Raw genomic sequence first — 22,255 nt, 5'->3', positions numbered from 1 at the left:
GTGGTACTGGAGACTAAAACCCAGAGCCACTCTTACCCTAGGGAGCTGTCCTCTGGGCTTCTGCCTTTCATTGGGGTTCAGTGTCACTGAAGTTCTTGTCTACTCTCCTCTGATTCTTATCCACTTCTAGCCACCACTTTTTAAAAACATTCTAGAGTTCTCATGTGTAAATGTCATCTGTGTGACTCCACTGGAAAGAAAAGAATGGGATTTAGGGATTCAGAGGTCCTGGTAGCAATGGGTTTCCTTTGTTTCCTCAGTCAAATAACTTGTGTTTTTAGGTGTAATTTCATTCTGGAGAGGTCCTCTGAGCTCTTCTTGACAACATTTTTCCTTTCAGTGAGAAGAAAGTAAAAATATGGCAGGGAAGCACTTCAGGAAGCAATTGGGGTGGATGATGAATTAAGAAAGCAATGAGAAGATAAAGAAATTCTTGGGAACCTAGAAAGGAAACTGCTTTTATCCATCTGAAAAGTAATTCCATCATGCACATCAAGGTTACATCAAAAGGCTATCTACCCAATGCAATTATGTTTCATAAAGCATGTGCTGAGAATTTTACACACATTTCTTCACTTATGGGAAGTAAGTGGACAATAGATATAATCTCCATTTTACAAAAGAAAAAAATGAAAGGTAAAAATTTCACCAAAGTTCAAGGTCTATGCTTCAGTTTCCTAAAATGTGAGGGTTATAATAGCACCTACTTCATGAGTTATGAGGGCTGCATGAGATAAGGCCTATTAAGGAGGTTTGCATAGGTGAAAACTTGGTAACTGTTAGCTGAGATTTTATTATTATTTTTATTGCTAATAAGTGGCTAATTCTGAAGCCAGTATTCTTGTTCCTGGGATTTGAGTACAGAAAGAACAGTGCTGGACAACAACAACAAAAAACAAACAACCCAATCGAAAAATGGGCAGAAGACCTAAATAGACACTTCTCCAAAGAAGACATACAGATGGCCAATAGGCACATGAAAAGATGCTCAACATCGCTAATTATTAGAGAAATGCAAATCAAAACAACAATGAGATACAGCCTCACACTGGTCAGAACGGTCATCATTAAAATGTTTACAAATAACAAATGCTGGAGAGGTTGTGGAGAAAAGGGAACCCTCTTGCACTGTTGGTGGGAATGTAAATTGGTACAGCTACTATGGAGAACAGTATGGAGGTTCCTCAAAAAAACAGAATTACCATATAACCAGGAATCACAGTCCTGGGCATATATCCGGACAAAACTATAATTCAAAAAGATACATACACTTCTATATTCATAGCAGCACTATTCACAATAGCCAAGACATGAAAACAACCTAAATGTCCATCAACAGATGAATGGATAAAGAAGATGTGGTACATATATACAATGGAATACTACTCAGTCATAAAAAAAGAACGAAATAATGCCATTTGCAGCAACATGGATGGACCCAGAGATGATCATACTAAGTGAAGTAAGTCAGAAAGAGAAAGACGAATACCATATGATATCACTTATATGTGGAATCTAAAATATGACACAAATGAACCTATCTATGAAACAGAAACAGACTCACAGACATAGAGAACAGACTTGTGGTTGCCAACAGTGTGGGGGGGGGGTTGGGGGAGGGATGGACTGGGAAGTTGGGGTTAGCAGATATAAGCTATTATATATAGGATGGATAAACAACAAGGTCCTACTGTATAGCATAGGGAGCTATATTCAATATCCTGAGATAAACCATAATGGAAAAGAATATTTTAAAAAGTATGTATATGTATAACTGAATCACTTTGCTGTACAGCAGAAATTAACACAACATTGTAAATCAACTATACTTCAATAAAAAAATAAAAGATAGGGACTTCCCCGGCGGTCCAGTGGTTAAGACTCCATACTTCCGATGCAGGATGCGTGGGTTCTATCCCTGGTCAGGGAACTAAGATCCCACATGCAGCATGGTGCAGCCAAAAAAGAAAAGAAAAAGAAAAGAAAAGATAAAATTAAACAAAAGGAAAGAAAGAACAGAGCTGAAAAGGCTGGAGCAACATCAGAAGGAATAGCAATATAGATCAGGAATAATTCCTGAGCCCATAAAATGCTATGTTGGGGATGGTGACCAGACCAACAGACATCCAGTCACCTGATCCTGATGACAGTGACGTTCATGAGAACAGACACCATAATTCTTGGGTGTAGCAGGTGCTACCAACACCCACTTAGTTACCTACCCTTTTTGAAGATCTTCAACACATTTTGAACCACAGGAAAAGATACAGATACCCAATATTTCTGCATGAGAATGATAGTTCTTCCCAACCAAAATTTTGCTCCTTCCTTAATATAACTCTTACCTGAAGGCACAATAAATATAGGTTTCATTTTGAAACATAAAACTTACAAAGTAATTTTGAACAGTAGCATTGATTTGTGGTTGCCTCTTTCCACAAAACCAGAACAGGTCAGCTGACATTTTACATATCTTATACTTTATATGCATATAACTGCTACTTATAATGATCTTCAAGAACTTGGGAGCACAAAGCTCCTTTTGAGGTTAGAAAACAATCATTTAAAAGATTTCAAGTGAAAGTGTAGAAATAATCATCAACCAACCCCCAGAGATATATCTGGAGCAGCTCATTCTCCACATAACCCAAACCAAACTGTACTGTAAATATTTCTTATTTCCTGTATATTGTGATGTTTTGACATCTTGAAAAACCTTTCTGGCTGGGAAGAGCCTGCCTTTCCCTGGGCTAGTCAACTCTTAGAGATAGCAAAGGGCCCAGCTGGGACCACATCTTTGATACAAAAACTAACCAATCCAGAGCCATACCTCCTCTATCTGGTTTGTGTACCCCAGGGGGGTAATATTCCTCTGCCTTCACCATCCCAGGGCCAGGTGCCAGACAACTAGGGACAATTCCTATAGCTTAGAGACCATCAAAATTATTCAAATTAGCCACTCCTAAGTGTTTATGCTGCCCTAGCTTGCCTTTCCCATGGAAAACCCAATAAAGGTCATGGCCTAAACCTTCCCCTCACTCCTGACTTCTGCCTCCTGACCATCTTGGTGGCTTTTCCATGTGGCCCTGCATGGTCTGCTGTGTCTCCTGTGCCTAGGACTGGTGAGTAAAATAAACTCTGTTGGTTTTTTTTTCTGAGCCTCTCTTCTCTCTCCTCTTATGGCCACACCTGACTGACCATCTCATAAAAAAATGCAAACATCACTCTCCTGGGATTAAAAAAGAAGGGGTGTGTTCGTGGCTCTTGATATAAAGGTCAAACTCTTTAAAATGGCAGACAAATCCTTTCAACATTTTACCTTTGTTTACCCTATAACCTCATTTCTTTCTTTCTTCTTTTTGGCCACACCAAGTGGCTTGTGGGATCTTAGTTCCCCGACCAAGGATTGAACCCAGGGCCCCCAGCAGGGAAAGCACTGAGTCCTAACCACTGGACTGCCAGGGAATTCCCTAACCTCATTTGTTACCTCATCCAAACAGCTACCCTCCCAGTGACCTAATGTCACTAAACATGAATGCTAATTATTTTAGGTCTTCTGCTATCCCAGCCCTGTACTCTCAGCCCAAACTTGGGAAATCTCAGTCCTTCCTTCTCCATAAAGACCTCAGACACTATCTACTTCCTCCTTCTCTTCCCTTCCTCCAGCTACTTCTGTTTCTGTAAAGACCTATGTTATGGCCTTACTAATTTTGTATTGCAATCCTTTGCTGATCATGTGGAGGTTAAGAATTTTATCTTTGTATATCAGGACCTAGCAGACAAGTCTTCAGGAAATGTTTGTGGGTCTGAGGGATAGTTAGCACTTGAGCTATAAAAAGTCTTCAGCGTGCACCCCAAATAAGGGTATAATTAGCTCATTTATTCATTTACTGAGTACCTATTATGAAATAGTCAAAGTTCTAAGTCTTGAAACTAAAGCAGTGGAAAATAAACAAACAAAAACAGATGAAAATCCTTACATGGTACTTGCATAGGAGTGGGGGAAGACAGACAATAAACAAGTGAAATATATTGTTAAATGGTGATATGTGCTGTGGAAAAATATAAAGCAGGGGAAATAGAGTGTTCTAGAGAGAGCTGCAATTTTATGTAAGATGCTCAAATTAGATTAACACAAGTAGCAGTAATACCAAAAATTCGACAGCAAAGCATTTTCTAATGTATTCTCTGGGTTTTCTATTATATTCTGAAGAAACTTTGCAGAAAATCTACTGGGAAAATAGTTTATGAAAAGTATTTCCATAAGAAATTAAATTATGTTCCAAAGGCACAACCTTAGTAACTTCAAAAAATTTTTTTAGGGCTTCCCTGGTGGCGCAGTGGTTGAGAATCTGCCTGCCAATGCAGGGGACACGGGTTCGAGCCCTGGTCTGGGAGGATCCCACATGCCGCGGAGCAACTAGGCCCGTGAGCCACAACTACTGAGCCTGCGCATTTGGAGCCTGTGCTCCGCAACAAGAGAGGCTGCGACGGTGAGAGGCCCGCGCACCGCAATGAAGAGGGGCCCCCGCTCGCCGCAAATAGAGAAAGCCCTCGCGCAGAAGCGAAGACCCAACACAGCCAAAACTAAAATAAATAAATTAATTAATTAAAAAACAGCAACAACAACAACAATTTTTTAGTAGTACCACAACATTAAAGAACATTAAGAATCTGTTACACAAACAATAAAGAAACAATATGAAATGCCATTAATAAAAATGGTGAAGCATTGATTTCTGAAAATTTTCTCCTCCATAAAAATAATGAAAAACACTGGAAAAGTTGTCAGAATCAACTTGTTCAGAACTCTGGAAATTAACCAAAGTCTTGTAGAAATCCAGCATTCACACAAGAAAAATCGTTGAATTTTGGTAAGAACATTAGTTTGTGGGGTTTTAACTTGTTGTAGTCCCATTCTCTACTCTCACCTCTGAAGTAATGTCGAAAATTAAGAGCCTGTATCTGAGGTGAAAACCAGCATCCAAGAAACAATTGGCGGGTTGGAGCTCCTTCTAAAGCTTACTCTCAGAGAACTGTCATTATTTGACCAGTCTCATGTTTCCCAAGAAGACTAAATGTGCACCTAGAAACACAGCCCCAACATATATGAAGCAAAAATGACAGAACTGAAAGGAGAAATACACAATTAAAAATAATGGTTGGGGAATTCCCTGATGGCCCAGTTGTTATGACTTCGGTGCTTTCATTGCCTGGGGCCCAGGTTCAATCCCTGGTTGGGGAACTAAGATTCCACAAGCTGTGCCATGTGGCCAAAAAAATAAATAAAAATAAATAAATAAAACAAAATAAAAATAAATAAAAATAATGGTTGGATACTTCAGTACTCCACTATCCATAATGGATAAAATAACAGATTGAAAAAGAAATAGAAGACTTCCAATTAAATGAAGAAAAATGTGAAAAATGTTTTTGAAAATGTATTTGAGGGACTTCCCTGGTGGTCCAGTGGTGAAGAATCCGCCTTCCAATGCAGGGGGCACAGGTTCAATCCCTAGTTGGGGAACATGCCATGGGGCAACTAAGCCTGTGCTCCACAATTACTGAGCTTGTGCACCTCAACGAGAGAGCATGCGTGTTGCAAACTACAGAGCCCATATGCTCTGGACCCCGCCAGCCACAAATAGAGAGAAAACCCACATGCCACAACTAGAGAGAAGCCTGCACCCTACATCAAACAGCCCATGTGGCAACAAGCAGCCCATGCCGCAATGAAAGATCCCACATGCCATGATGAAGACCCTGCGTGCTGCAACTAAGACCCGACACAGCACACACACACAATAAATAAATAAATAAATAAATAAACATGAAAGAAAGAAAGAAAAAATGTATTTGACATGTTTATCTAGATTCTAATAGTCTTCCAAACTCTTAGCAGTTTTGAATGTAAACAATAAAGATTTGGATATTATGATGTAAGAAAGAAAGAAATAGAAGACTTGAACAACACTATAAACCAACACACATTTATAGAACACCTCACACAACAACAACAGAATACATACTATTCTAAGTGCACATGAAACATATATAAGCCATTAGATGTGCCCATAAATTTAAAAGGATTGAAACTATACAAAGCATATTTTCCAACACAATGGAGTGAAATTAGAAATAAATAACATAAGGAAATTTTGAAAATTCACAAATATATGAATACTAAAAAGCACACTCAAATGGCCAATTAGTCAAAGAACAACTCACAAGGGAAATTAGAAAATACTTTGAGAAGAATAACAATAAAAACACAACATACCAAAATGCATGGGATGTAGTAAAAGCAATGCTCAGAGGGAAATTTATAGTTGTAGATGTTTACGTTAAAAAACAAGAAAGATCTCAAATAAAACTCAACCTTCCACCTTAAGAAACGAAGGCCAGGTAGACGGTATATCAAACTAAATCCAAAGCAAACAGAAGTTAGGAAATAAAAACAATTACTGTAGGAAAAAATGAAATAGAGACTATAAAGGCAGCAGAAAAAGTCAACATAAAGAAAAAGTTGGGGCCTCCCTGGTGGCGCAGTGGTTGAGAGTCCGCCTGCCGATGCAGGGGATGCGGGTTCGTGCCCCGGTCTGGGAGGATCCCATATGCCGCGGAGCGGCTGGGCCCGTGAGCCATGGCTGCTGAGCCTGCGCATCCGGAGCCTGTGCTCCGCAACGGGAGAGGCCACAACAGTGAGAGGCCCGCATACCACAAAAAAAAAAAAAAAAAAAAAAAAAAAAAAAAAAGAAAAAGTTGGTTAGTTGAAAAACTCAAGAAAATGGATAAACCTTTATCTAGATAGACCAAGAAAGAAAGATAGAAGACTCAAATTACTAGAATCCAGAATAAAAGAGAGGACATTATCACTGACATTACAGAAATAGATGAAATAATGTGAATAATTGTGTGCCAATAAAGTAGAAAACCTAGATGAAATAGACAAATTCCTAGAAAGACACAAACTACTGATACTTATTCAAGAACAAATAGAGAATTGAAATAGACCTATAACAAGTAAAAATTTCAGTGAGTAATCAAAAGTCTACCAACAGAGGAAAGCCCAGACCCAGACAACTTCACTGGTGGATTCTACCAAACATTTCAGGAAGAATTAATTCCAATTCCTCACTAACTTTTCCAAAGAAAGAATAGAAAGAGCCACTGACCAATTCAGTCTATGGAGTTAGCATTACCTGATACCAAGACCAGACAAAGAAATCAGAAGAAAAAATAATGCTGCAGACCAATATGCCTTAAGAATATAAACACAAAAATCCTTAACAAATTACTAGCAAACTGAATCCAGCAACATATAAAAAGGATTACACACCATGATTGGGTGCAATTTATCCCAGCAATGCAAGGTTCGTTCAATATAAGAATATCAATCAATGTAATACACTTCATAAATAGAGTAAAGGACAAAAACCATATGACCATCTCAATCAATGTGGAAAAGGTATTTGACAAAATCCAACACCCTTTCATGATGAAAACACTCAACAGACACTTGAAAATAGAGGGGATATCCTCAACTTGGAAAAGGGCATTTTGAAAAAACATGGCTACTATGAAAGCTAGTGGTGAAAAACTGAAAGCATACCCCATAGGTCAGGAACTAGATAAGGATGTCCTCTCTTGCCACTTCTATTCAACCTTGTACTAGAGATTCTAGCCAGGACAATTAGGCAAGAAAATGAAATAAAAAGCATTCAGAATGGAAAGAAAGAAGTAAAATTATCTCTGTTTGCAGATGATCTTATCTATAGAAATTCCTAAGGAATCCACAGAAAAGCTATTAGAGCTAATAAACAAGTTCAGCAAGGTTACAGAACACAGAATCAATATATAAAAATTAGTTGTGTTTCAATACACCAAAAATGAAGTCTAAAAATGAAATTAAGAAAACAATTCAATTTAAATAGTATCAGAAAGAATAAAGTTTTTAAGAATAAATTTAACAAGGGAAGTGCACAACTTACACACCAAATGCTATAAAACATTGTTGGAAGAAATTAAGGAAGACCTAAGTAAAGGGAAAGTAATAAATTCATGTACAGATTTCACACAATCTTTATCAAAACTCCCACCACTTTTTTTTTGCAGAAATTGATAAGCTAATCCCAAAATTCATATGGAAATTCAAGTGATACAGAATAGCCAAAATAATCTTGAAAACAATAACAAAATTGGAGTACTAATACTTCCCAATATCAAACTTTACTACAAAGATACAATAATCAAGACAGTATGGTACTGGCATAAAGACAGACATATTAATCAATGAAATAGAATTGAGAGTACAGAAACAAACCCTCACATTTTACAGTCATATGTCCATGGTCAATTGATTTTTGACAAAGGTTCCCAGACAATTCAATGAAGGAAAATCAGTCTTTAACACAAATGGTGATGGGACAACTTGATATCCATATATAAAAGAATTAAGCTGGATGCCTATATAACATCATATACAAAATTTAATGCAAAGTGTGTTGAAGACCTAAAAATGAAAAGCGAAACTACTAAACTCATAAGAAAACATAGGCTTAAATCTTCAGGACCTTCGTTTAGTCACTGGTCCTAAAGCACAAGCAACCCAGGAAAATATAGGTAACTTGTACTTCATCAGAATTTAAAACTTTTATCCTTAAAAGGACACTATCAAGAATGTGATGACAATCCACTCTAGGGCTTCCCTGGTGGCACAGTGGTTGAGAGTCTGCCTGCCGATGCAGGGGACACAGGTTCGTGCCCCAGTCTGGGAGGATCCCACATGCCGTGGAACGGCTGGGCCCGTGAGCCATGGCCGCTGAGCCTGCGCATCCAGAGCCTGTGCTCCGCAATGGGAGAGGCCACAACAGTGAGAGGCCCGCGTACCGCAAACAAAAAAAAAAAAAAAAAAAAGAATGTGATGACAATCCACTCTAAAAGAAACAAACTAGCATTTACTCTCCATTTCGTCCTAAGCCTGCAGCTCTTGGTAACCACTAGGAATCTACTTTCTCTATGAATTTGCCTATTCAGTACATTTCCTATGAATGGAATCATACAATATGTAAATTTTTGTGCCTGGCTTCTTTCACCTAGCATTATCATCCATGTTACAGCACAAATCAGTATTTCATTTTTTTTTTTTTTTTTTTTCAGTATGCGGGCCTCTCACTGTTGGGGCCTCTCCCGTTGCGGAGCACAGGCTCCGGATGCGCAGGCTCAGCGGCCATGACTCACGGGCCAAGCCGCTCTGCGGCATGTGGGATCTTCCCGGACCGGGGCACGAACCCGTGTCCCCTGCATCGGCAGGCAGACGTTCAACCACTGCGCCATCAGGGAAGCCCAGTATTTCATTTATTTTTATTACCAAATAATGTTCCATTGTGTTGATATATCACATTTATTTATCCGTCCATCACATCAGTTGATGGGGGTTGTTTCCACCTTTTGGATGATATGAATAATGCTGCTATTGAACATTTACATACAAGTTTTTACATGGACACACGTTTTCATTTCCCTAACCTAGGAGCGGAATTGTTGGGTTAAACGGTAAATATGTTTAACCTTTTGAAGAATGTCCAGACTGTTTTTCCAAAAAGTGGCACCATTCTACATTCTCTCCAGCAGTGTATCAGAGTTCCAATTTTTCCACATCCTCACCAACACTTGTTATCATCTGTCTTTTTTTTTTTTTTATTAGAGCCACCCTGGTGGGAGTGAAGTGGTATTTCATTGTGGCTTTGATTTGTATTTTTCTGAGGTTGAGAATCCCTTCATGTCCATATTGACCATATGTATATCTTTTTTTTTAGAAAAGCGGTTATTCAGATTCTTTGCCGATTTTTAAGTTGTTGTTATTTTATTATTGAGCTGTAAAGTTCTTTATATATTCTAGATATATGTCCTTTATCTGATACATATTTTACTCCTGTTCTGTGGGTTGTCTTTTTATTTTCTTTATGGTATCCTTTGAAGCACAAAAGTTGTTAGTTTAACAAATTTGAAGTCTAATTTGTCTCTTTTTTTTTCTTGTTTCTTGTGTTTTTAGTTTTTCCTGAGAAACCACTGCCCAATCCAAGGTCATAAAGATTACTTCTATGTTTTCTTCTGAGTTTAATAATTTTACCTCTTATAGTTAGGTCTTTGATCCATTTTGAAATAATTTTTAAATATGGTGTAAGCAGTGGTCCAACTTTATTCTTCTGCATGAGGCTATCCATTGGTCCCAGCACCCAGGACAGCATTTATTATGCTTGGCTTTCTGTTGATTATTTGTGGGACTGTACGCCTCTCTGTTGGTCAAGGGCCATTATTTATTTATTTATTTACATAATTTATTTTTGAATCTCCTAAAAGCATTTAGATTTTTTTTTCCGATCTAGAAGGTCATGGCAGTAACACAGTGCTTTTTAAAAAATGAAACAACTACTTTTTAAAAAATGAAATACTATAGAAAAATATCAGATGGCTCAACTGTGGTTAGGATAGACATTATTTTGAGGAAACATAGTTTCAGTTGTATGTGTGTGTGTGCATGCCTGCACGTGTGTATGTAGGTGTACTACGTTGAAATTGAAAGTATATTTCTTACATTTTATAGTTTGTAAACTTACAAATAAGCTTGGAAAACACTGATCTGGAAGACAGCATCTCCCTCAAAATAGGTAATAAATGAAAAATAGAAGAACTATCAAAGACTGCTTTCTCTTTGCCTTTAGGTGTTTTGCCTTTGTTAGGAATGCACTTGTTGGATAAGGGCAGCTGGAATTACAGATATCAAGAGCCCAAGTTACTTCATCTTCTAAGTTTAGAGATGAATAAACACATTTGTGTCTCTCGAGCAGAAGGATCCAACTTGTCCTTTGCCTTTGGCATTTTCAGGTGATCATGAAGATAAGAAAATGTTGAATTCCAGTAGGGACATTGTCTCCCTGGCTGCTTGATGAATGTAATTCCAATTCTAGATAGGCAGTCTGGATCACACACTTAGCTTCTTTGGTTTATAGGGTTAATCTAGTAAATCTTCTCCTACTGGACATAGCCTTCCAACAACAATAAACCTCTCCTGAAAGGATCAGCCCTTAGATTAGTTAAGGAACAATGTGAAACCATTTAAAGTAAATATGTAGCCACAGCAATCAGAGAAGAAAAAGAAAAAAATGGAATCCAAATCGGAAAAGAAGTAAAACTGTCACTGTTTGCAGATGACATGACTAGAGCTAATCAATGAATTTGGTAAAGTAGCAGGATACAAAATTAATGCACAGAAATCTCTTGCATTCCTATACACTAATGATGAAAAATCTGAAAGTGAAATTAAGGAAACACTCCCATTTACCACTGCAACAAAAAGAATAAAATACCTAGGAATAAACCTAGGTAAGGAGACAAAAGACCTGTATGCAGAACACTATAAGACACTGACGAAAGAAATTAAAGATGATACAAACAGGTGGAGAGATATACCATGTTCTTTGATTGGAAGAATCAACATTGTGAAAATGACTCTACTACCCAAAGCAATCTACAGATTCAATGCAATCCCTATCAAACTACCAATGGCATTTTTCACAGAACTAGAACAAAAAATTTCACAATTTGTATGGAAACACAAAAGACCCCGAATAGCCAAAGCAATCTTGAGAAAGAAAAATGGAGCTGGAGGACTCAGACTCCCTGACTTCAGACTATACTACAAAGCTACAGTAATCAAGACAGTATGGTACTGGCACAAAAACAGAAATATAGATCAACAGAACAGGATAAACCCATGCACATATGGTCACCTTATCTTTGATAAATGAGGTGAGAATATACAGCAGAGAAAAGACAGCCTCTTCAATAAGTGGTGCTGGGAAACTGGACAGCTACACGTAAAAGAATGAAATTAGAACACTCCCTAACACCATACACAAAAATAAACTCAAAATAGATTAAAGACCTAAATGTAAGGCCAGACACTATCAAACTCTTAGAGGAAAACATAGGCAGAACACTCTATGACATGAATCACAGCAAGATCCTTTTTGACCCACCTCCTAGACAAATGGAAATAAAAACAAAAATAAACCAAAGATGGGACCTAATGAAACTTAAAAGCTTTTGCACAGCAAAGGAAACCATAAACAAGACCAAAGGGCAACCCTCAGAATGGGAGAAAATATTTGCAAATGAAGCAACTGACAAAGGATTAATCTCCAAAATTTACAAGCAGCTCATGCAGCTCAATATCAAAAAAACAAACAACCCAATCCAAAAATGGGCAGAAGACTTAAATAGACATTTCTCCAAAGAAGATATAAAGATTGCCAACAAACACATGAAAGAATGCTCAACATCTCTAATCATTAGAGAAATGCAAATCAAAACTACAACGAGGTATCACCTCACACCAGTCAGAATGGCCATCATCAAAAAATCTACAAATAATAAATGCTGCAGAGGGTGTGGAGAAAAGGGTTGGTGGGAATGTAAATTGATACAGCCACTATGGAGAACAGTATGGAGGTTCCTTAAAAAAATAAAAATAGAACTACCATACGACCCAGCAATCCCACTACTGGGCATATACCCTGAGAAAAACATAATTCAGAAAGAGTCGGGTACCATAATGTTCATTGCAGCTCTATTTACAATAGCCAGGACATGGAAGCAATCTAAGTGTCTATCGACAGATGAATGGATAAAGAAGATGTGGCACATATATACAAAGGAATATTACTCAGCCAGAAAAAGAAATGAAATTGAGTTATTTGTAATGAGGTGGATGGACCTAGAGACTGTTATACAGAGTGAAGTAAGCCAGAAAGAGAAAAACCAATACCGTATGCTAACACATATATCTGGAATCTAAAAAAAAAAAAAAAAAAAAAGGTCCTGAAGAACCTTGGAACAGGACAGGAATAAAGATGCAGACATGGAGAACGGACTTGAGGACATGGGAAGGGGGAAGGGTAAGCTGGGACAAAGTGAGAGAGTGGCATGGAGTTGTATATACTACCAAATGTAAAATAGACAGCTAGTAGGAAGCAGCCACATAGCACAAGGAGATCAGCTCGGTGCTTTGTGTCCACCTAGAGGGGTGGGATAGGGAAGGTGGAAGGTGGGAGGGAGATACAAGAGGGAGAGGATATGGGGATATATGTATACATATAGCTGATTCACTTTGTTATACAGCAGAAACTAACACAACATTGTAAAGCAACTATACTCCAATAAAGATGTTAAAAAATAAAATAAATAAATATGTAGATACAATCATAAATATTGAAGGCCCTATGGAAAATTTTTTAAAGATATTGATTTAATTTAACAAGTGACATTTGATACAACACTAAGTTTTAAATTCAATAGATACTAAGTCTGTAGTATGTCACAATCCTTAATATGTTAGTTAAGTATGCTAATATATAATCTATGACATCAAATATAGACTATTTAAGTGCATTATACCTTAGTATTCCAACAACTAAATCTGTAAGAACCTTGAATCAGATCTAATATTTAGAAAGTAAAGTGAAGCATGAATAACTATAGAAAAGGTTTAATTAGAGGGAGAAAGACTTTCAGAGTGGTTTAGGGACTTGCGCAAAGTTATACCCTTCATCAACTGACAGCAAAACTGAAAGTAGAACCCAGCTCTCCTAACTCTTCTAGCGCTCCTTCTATTTTGCTGTTCTTTACAGCTTTCCTCAACTTCATCTGCAACTTCTTTAATTAGATCTCAGTTGTGGGAGCATTAGCATCTTTACTATGTTGAGTCTTTTGGCCACACCATGCGTCTTGCAGGATCCTAGCTCCCCGACCAAGGAGGGAACCCAAGCCCTCGGCAGTGAAAGCACAAGCCCCAAACACTGGACTGCCAGGGAATTCCCGAGATGTCAGTTATTAAACCATAATTCATTCATTGAAAATGAACTTAATTCCTACCACGTGTCACACAGTCTTCTACGACAAGCTTCCTGCCATCATGAAGCTCAGTTTCAGCTGAGTGACAGAAAATGAATTAATAATGAAGGTTCTGCGAAGATTATTGTAGTAATGGAAGCATGACTTTGGTTCTTTGGTTAACAGAAATTTATAAAAGTGATAACACTTTTCTAAATAAAAAGTATAAAACTGCATGGAGTGTGAAAGTCCTATTTCCAGCTCAACTCACCTTCCTGCATTCCAGGTGTTTCACCATACCCACAGATTACAAAACATTTAAAAGATTTAGTTTCTTCCCTGCTATGGGGTTACACTGACTCCTTGAATTGAAAGATTTAGGGAAGGAAATTACATCACAGACCATGGAATGCCTCAGATGACCTGGAGCCTCTGTTCAAGATGAGTAGTTTGTTTGTTTTTAATTGTAAAAGGAGAAAAAAGCTATTCATTGTCATTTTACAATCAATGACATCAACTACTTCTAGGAAAAGGGAAAATCATGTTTAGAGACACTGTTGTTTAAAGAAGTGGTAAGTAACACCTCTTAGAAAAAGATTTTGAAAAATTTCAACTAATTTGGAAAATTCAAACATGAAAGGAAATAAGCAAAAAGAAATGAACAAACAAAGAAGTTTAAACAGCTTCTTCAGTCTTGAATAATTAAGAGGTCAAGTGGTTTACTCTATTTGTCCACTACCTCAATGGAGTGGGCCTGCCTTCCTAAACGCAGACAACTGCTCTGGGAACTAAGAAGCATATCAAAACTTAAAGTTGGAAGACCATGATCACAGAAACAAAACTTACCTACCTTTCTACAGGGCTGAAATAACGGAGGGGAGTGTGAAATATTTTATACTGAATTGGTTAGCAAAGACCTTGGCACAGACAGAGAAAGAAATCTTTATTCCAGCCCTTGGGAATCCAAAGGTATTCCTTTGAACACGTTACTTAAATGTGCCAAACATGAAGTTTTTCATTTACAAAATGGAGATGATATAATGATTTCTGCCTCATAGATAATGGAGTAATACACGTTGTTGAGTACACCAGTACTCAACACAGTACCTAGTACAGGATTAAGCAATCAATAACTTTTATCATTACAATCACATCAGCAACAATAATAAAACAGATTCACAGCAGGGGAGTTGCATCATCTAAGTCCCTGGAGAGCTGCTCTGGGAATGGCTCCTGAAAACCTCACGTAACTCAAAACACGCATAAGACATCCACATAGATTTTTCCCTTAAGAATAAATGTAATGTGAGAAACAACAATCTCAGTGCACATAAACTTAGGCCAATGTAATGCATTTCTTATATCCAACTTACTGTTTAATGCAAAATCAATAGTTTTTAGTGAGGGGAATTCACATTATTTCAATGTGTGTGCATAAAGTAAGACTTTAATAATATTTTTCATTGCTCACTGTTTCAAATTTGCTAATTCAAATTAGTGTGAAATATAACTGCACTGTTTATCCAAAGGCCACTTAATATCAGAGAGAGTCTATTATAAGAAACGAGGCAGGGTTTCCCTGGTGGTGCAGTGGTCAAGAATCCGCCTGCCAATGCAGGGGACATGGGTTTGAGCCCTGGTCCGGGAAGATCCCCCATGCCGCAGAGCAACTAAGCCCGTGTGCCACAACTACTGAGCCTGCGCTCTAGAGCCCATGAGCCACAGCTACTGAGCCCGTGTGCTACAACTACTGAAGCCCGTGCGCCTAGAGCCTGTGCTTCGCAACAACAGAAGCCACCGCAATGAGAAGCCCGTGCACCCCACTTGCAACGAAGAGAGTAGCCCCCGCTCGCCACAACTAAAGCCCGCACGCTGCAACGAAGACCCAATGCAGCCAAAAATAAATAAATTAAATAAATTAATTTTTAAAAAAAAGAAATGAGGCACAGGGGGGTGTATCATAGAATTTTAAGGTATCTATTCTAAATATAGAGGAAAACAGTAGGAAACATCTAGAATTTAAATTATTGGAATTTCTTTTACACCTGTGAAGGCTATAAAAAGATAATTTTTATCTGCAAAGAAACCTACAGAGGAATGTGAAATGATGACTAACTAAAACACCCCACTCCCAAGACACTTGCTGTGATGGAAGAGAACTCAAAAATGTGGGAGGGAGAAGGTGGGAAATCCTACCAACTGCATGGGCAAAAGCCAAATTTCTAATAAAAATTTATTAGTGTGCCTGCAAGGTTCGGATTCCCATGCTTACATTTCTGCCTTACAGAGACAGACAAAGCCTTCCCTGGTGACCTAGTTTCCAGATTCCACACTTAAAGCCGAGCCTTTAATCACATACTTGTCCAAAGATCACATAGAGTGATAAGGCTTCACTGCCACAATTCTGCTGTCAGAAACTGGAATACAGAGTGTTTTAGTTTTGTTCTTGGTTTTTATTGGGAGGAGGAATTTCTTTTAGCTTATGATTCAGGCTTAAATCTTTAGTTTTTCCTATTTCAGTTTTCAAAACGGGATGTAAATATATAATTCATATGAGATAAGATCTTAAAAAGCTCACATAATTAAAAACTTGCATAATTCTAAACAGATTATTACCCCAGAGGAATCAATATAATGTAAGAAATAGCAGTTTCAGAATACATAAGCCTGTAAATTACAAAGTATTTCTTAGAGTAAGTTTTTAGTGCTTTTTTTCAAAAATAAACTTTTCCTTTGTAAATAATTTAGATTTATAGAAAAGTTTTGCAAAGATACTATAGAGAGTTTCCATACACCCCTCACGCAGTTTCCCCTATCATTAATACCTAACATTACTAAGGTACATTTGTCAAAAGTAAGAAACTAACTTGGGTACTATTCACTGAACTCAAGATTTTACTCAGTTTTTGTTAATTTTCCCATTAATGATCCTCTTTTTTTGTTCCAGAATCCAATACAGTTTGAAATACTTTTTAATTTTGGAAGGATTCACATTATTCAAAATTTGTGCAAACTGATAACATTTTAAAGTCACACTGTTTCAAATTTGTGAAATTGAAATTTGTATGAACTCTAACTGCTGTTTATCCGAAGACTTTCAATAGGGTTTAAGGCAAGGATGGCTGAAGAATTAACCTACTGCAGTGGCCTAAGCCAGTGTTGTTCAAACTGGAATGAGGAGGGGAATGGAGAGAAGTATTTTGTACTGGGTTTCAGCTGAAGGTTTCATCTGAAGAATATCACTAATAAGAAAAGCCAGTGAAAATATTAGAACACTTTAAGGAATACTAGAAACAAACAAGATGAAAATGGAATATAATCATGTTATAAGAAACTTGCAGAAAATTGCCTTAGGCATCATTTTTTCATATAAATAGTTTAAGCTTTTTACTGCAAAGAGCACACATGCAAACTAGGTAGCCACATACATTGCACAATATTGCCCATTTCCTGTTACTATTATTAAAATATAAAGAGCCCTTACAAATCAGTAGAAAAATGGGCAGAGAGCAGAGTCAATTTATGGCCAATAAACATCTGAAAAAGTGTTCAAACTCATTTTCAAAGAATACAAATTAAACTGCAACATACTTTTTTTTTTTTAACTTATCAGCCTGGCAATGATAATGCAAAGTGCAGGCTGATGTGCAAAGAACAAGGCACTTTCTTACATTGTTATCAGGAGTAAAATTTGAAACTTTTTTTATGACAACTTGGCAGTATATGTGTTCAGTTACCTATTACTGACTAATTAAAACATTCCAAAATGTAGTGGCTTAAGTCGACAGCAATGTATTATGTCTCCCAGTTCTGTGAGTTGGCTATGTGGTCTTATGTGTCATGGAACATTGGCTGGGGCACTCATGCATGCTGGGAGCCCAGCCAGGGATGGAATGCCCAAGGCTTCCTTTCTTCTCCACATTACTTTTCTTTCCATTTGGCCTCTCATCATTCAGGAGCCTAGCCCAAGCATCCTTCGTGTCAGGTGGATTCCAAGAAAGCAAAAAAGGAAGCTGACAGATCTCTCAAGGAGCAAGTCTGGAAGTGACAGGATGCGGGAACCCATTTGTACAAGTTTATGAGGACCATTTATGCGTATCTCTTTCCTACTCCATGCTCGGTGATATCACATTGGTAGCTTGAAATCAGTCATGTTGGGTGTATTTATAGCACAGAAATTGTTAGATGCTATAAATCAGGGCTTGTGATTTTTTTTTTCAAAGAGCTGAATTTCCAGAACACTATTTCCTGAAAGTCACACAGCTTCCTATCCATCACATTCTGTTTATTCAAGCAAGTCTCAAGGTCAGCCCAGAGTCCCTGTGGGAGGGGAAACAAACTCCACCTCTTGATCTGAGGAGTGGCAAAGAATCTGTGGTGATATTTAATCCATCACGGTCTTCCCTTTGGCCACAAATTATTTATATTCTCTTCTCAGGCAAAACAAAACAGACCTCCTCCCAAGGTACCTCAACGTTTCCTCCCCTGAAAGCATCAGCCTCAACGTTCAGTATTTCATGATCTGCATCATGTCCAGATGTGGCTGCAGCTCCTCTGGACCTAGAGAGCTGTGAACTGTCTTCTGTCCCAATTTCCCCCAACTCTTCCATCCCTACCAGGCATACAAGGGTGAGAAAGGGACAGGAAAGCCACAATAGGTGTCCCCATTCAACATCGAAAGAGAACAGGTCTACAGCGATTCTGAAATCTCCCTGGACATAAGTTGTGAAAGCCTCTACTTCCGGGCCTGGGAGCCCAGCTAGGGCTGAAACATCCCAAGTGACTTCTCATCCCCCTGGCTTCTCTAGTGGACCTCTCTTCATTCGGGAGTCTAGCCCAAAGTTCTTTACAGCATGCTAGCTGGTTTCCAGAGAGCAAAAGTAGAAACTGCTACGTCTCTTAAAGGCTAGTCCTGGAACTGGAATAGTGTCATCATACCTAGTGTTGACAGATTTAGCAAATAAAAATTCAGAATGCGGGCTTGCTGGTGGCACAGTGGTTGGGAGTCCGCCTGCCGATGCAGGGGGCGCGGGTTCGTGCCCCGGTCCGGGAGGATCCCACGTGCCATGGAGCGGATGGGCCCGTGAGCCATGGCCGCTGAGCCTGCGCGTCCGGAGCCTGTGCTCCGCAATGGGAGAGACCACAACAGTGAGAGGCCTGCGTACAGAAAAAAAAAAAAAAATTCAGAATGCCCCATGAAAAGATGTTCAACATCGCTAATTATTAGAGAAATGCAAGTCATAATGGATATCCCCTCATACCTGTCGGAATGGCTATCATCAAAAAGTCTACAAATAACATATTGGCGAGGATGTGGAGAGACGGGAACCCTTGTGCACTGTTGGTGGGAACGTAAATTGGTGCCGCCACGGTAGAACACAGTATGGAGGTTCCTCAAAAAACTAAAAATAGAACTGTCACAGAATCCAGCAATTCTACTCTTGAGTATATATCTGGAAAAAAAGAAAATGCTAATTCAAACATATACATGCACCCCAATGTTCAGAGCAACACTATTTATAATAGCTAAGGTATGGATGCAATCCAAGTGTCCATCAACAGAAAAATGGATTTAGAAGATGTGGTATATATACCACATCATATATATATATATATATATATATACACACACACATATATATATATATGAATATTACTCAGCCATAAAAAGAATGAAATTCTGCCATTTGCAGCAATGTGGAATAAATTAGACAGAGAAAGACTAATACTATAGGATATCACTTATATATGTGGAATCTAAAAAATAATACAAATTAATGCATGGGCAAAACAGAAACAGACTCATAAATACAGAAAACAAACTTGTGGTTACCAAAGGGGAGAGGGAGAAGGAGAGGGACACATTAGGGATATGGGATTAGCATATATAAACTACTATGTATAAAATAGATAAGCAACAAGAATATATTGTATAGCACAGGGAATTATAGCCATTATTTTGTAATACCTTATAATTGAGTATAATCTGCAAAAATACTGAACCACTATGCTACACACCTGAAACTAATATAATATTGTAAATCAGCTACAGGTCAATAAAAGTATAGGTTGCCCAGTTAAATTTGAATGTCAGATAAATCACAAATATTTTTTTGCATAAGTATGTCCCATTTTTCTGTTTATTTGACATTCTGATTTTACTGGGCATCTTGTATTTTATCTGGTAATCCTACTCTCACCACATTCTGAAGGTCAAAGCAAGTCATTCAAGGATAAGGAAAGGAGACATCACTTTTTAAAAAAAATTATTTTTTTTGAAGTACAGTTGATCTACAATGTTGTGTTAATTTCTGCTATACAGCAAAGTGATTCAGTTATACATATACACACTTTTTTATATTCTATTCCATTATGGTTTATCACAGGATATTGACTATAGCTCCCTGTGCTATACAGTAGGACCTTGTTGTTTATCCATTCTATATGTAATAGTTTGCATCTGCTAACCCCAACTTCCCACCTCATCCCTCCCCCACCACCCCCTCCCTTGTCAACACAAATTTGTTCTTTAAAGATGTCACTTTTTGATGGATGAGTGGCTTGCTTGTACAGGGAGGGTAGAAGTTAACGATGGTCATTTTGCAGAATATCACACTTAAAAAAGCCTTGAAAATGTGCATCTCATTGTAAAACCAGTGATTCTATTTCTGGGGATTTTTCTAAGCACATGAGTAAAGATGTGTCAAAGATTTAGCTACATGAAAGTTTATTGTAGAATTGCTTGTAATGGTGAAAAATAGGAAACAACCTAGATGTACAAAGATAAGAAATAAGTATATTTATTGTGGTCCTAATATATGCAAGACACTGAGTTGAGCCCTAAGGAGACAGTGAACAACACAGAAAATCTCTGGCCTCAGAAATCTTAAAGGCTAAAGGGGCAAGGTTGACATTAAACAGATAATCAGACATTTCACTAACTGAGTATAAGTGTGCTAATTACTACAAAGGAAAACTACTGGGTGCTATGGAATCACCAAGGGATCTAGACTACTAAGGGCTGGTTTAGGAGACGGGGAGGAAATAAAGGGAAAGGATGAGGGAAGAGAGTACGGGCGGAGCGAACAGCAGAAGGATTCTAAACATATATTTATTTACATGGAAATGTGATCATAGTAAACAGGTATGAGATGCTCATTAGACCTCCAAGTGGCGATGTCAAATTGTATTGAGATACACAAGTTGGGATGCGGGGGAAGGTTAGATCTGGATATATACACTTCAGAGTTACAAGTCTATAGTTACTAGGCTGTGATATGAGAAGAAAATCAGGGGAGTGGGCTATCACAGAAGCCAAGAAAATAGCTTCAAGCAGAGCGTGGTCACTTGGGAGGAATACCACTGAGCTGTTATGAAAGATGAAGGCCAGAAGTGACCACGGTATTTGGTAACATGGAGGTCACTGATGAATCTTTTAGGAGAAGTTTCCCATGTCGTGGGGAGGACAAAGGTCTGATTGAACTGGATTGAGGAAAGAAAAGACGTGAGGTAGTGGGAAAGCCATTTATTTGAGAAGTTTTGCTGGGAGAGAGCAGGAAAATGGGGCAGCAGCTAGAAGACAGGAATGGGAGGTCAAGAGCACGTTTGCTGGCTGATGGAAACAGCCCCCTAGAGAGAGGGAAATTGAAAATGCTGGAAAGGGGGGTCTATTTGTAGGAGTAAAGTCTTTGAGAAGGTAAAAGGGCATGAGGTCCACAGCACAAGGGGAAGGCTGGCCTTAGCTAGGAGTGGGGCTGTTTCTTCCTACAGTAGCAGATGAAAGACAGTGGGTCCTGATTCAAGAGGCTGCAGAGACACAGTGGAAGGAAGATGAGAGACTGCCTATTCACTTCTATTTCTCATGAAGCATGAATCAAAGCCATCAGTAAGAAGGAGAAAGAGGAAGGGGGAGATTAGACACAGGTTCCCCACGTATACTTTACATCTCATGTTGATCACGCTAATTTGAAAAGTATACATGTTATAGACTCTCACACACCCAATAAACTCTGCAGTTTCTCAGGATCCCAAACAAGAAAAACAGCAAAGTGGGGAGGGACTTTCTTGGTGGTCCAATGGGTAAGACTGCGTGCTCCCAATGCAGGGGGCCTGGGTTTGATCCCTGGTCGGTGAACTAGATCCCAGCATGCATGCCACAACTGAGAGCCCGTGTGCCACGACTAAGACCCGGCGCGGCCAAAATAAATAATAAAAATAAATAAATATTTTTTTAAAAAAAGAGTGAAGGGGAAGCCTCTGTAAGCACCAAGAACAATAGAGCACCAGCCAAGATGAATTTATTGAGGAGTTTTGTTTAAAAGCCTTAGGGGAATTTCATAATCTTGTATTAAAATTCATCACT

This window comes from Hyperoodon ampullatus (assembly GCF_949752795.1).
Source record: "Hyperoodon ampullatus genome assembly, chromosome: 8".
NCBI lineage: Eukaryota > Metazoa > Chordata > Mammalia > Artiodactyla > Ziphiidae > Hyperoodon > Hyperoodon ampullatus.
The sequence above is the reverse complement of the archived record's forward strand: the minus strand, read 5'-3'. Positions refer to the sequence as shown.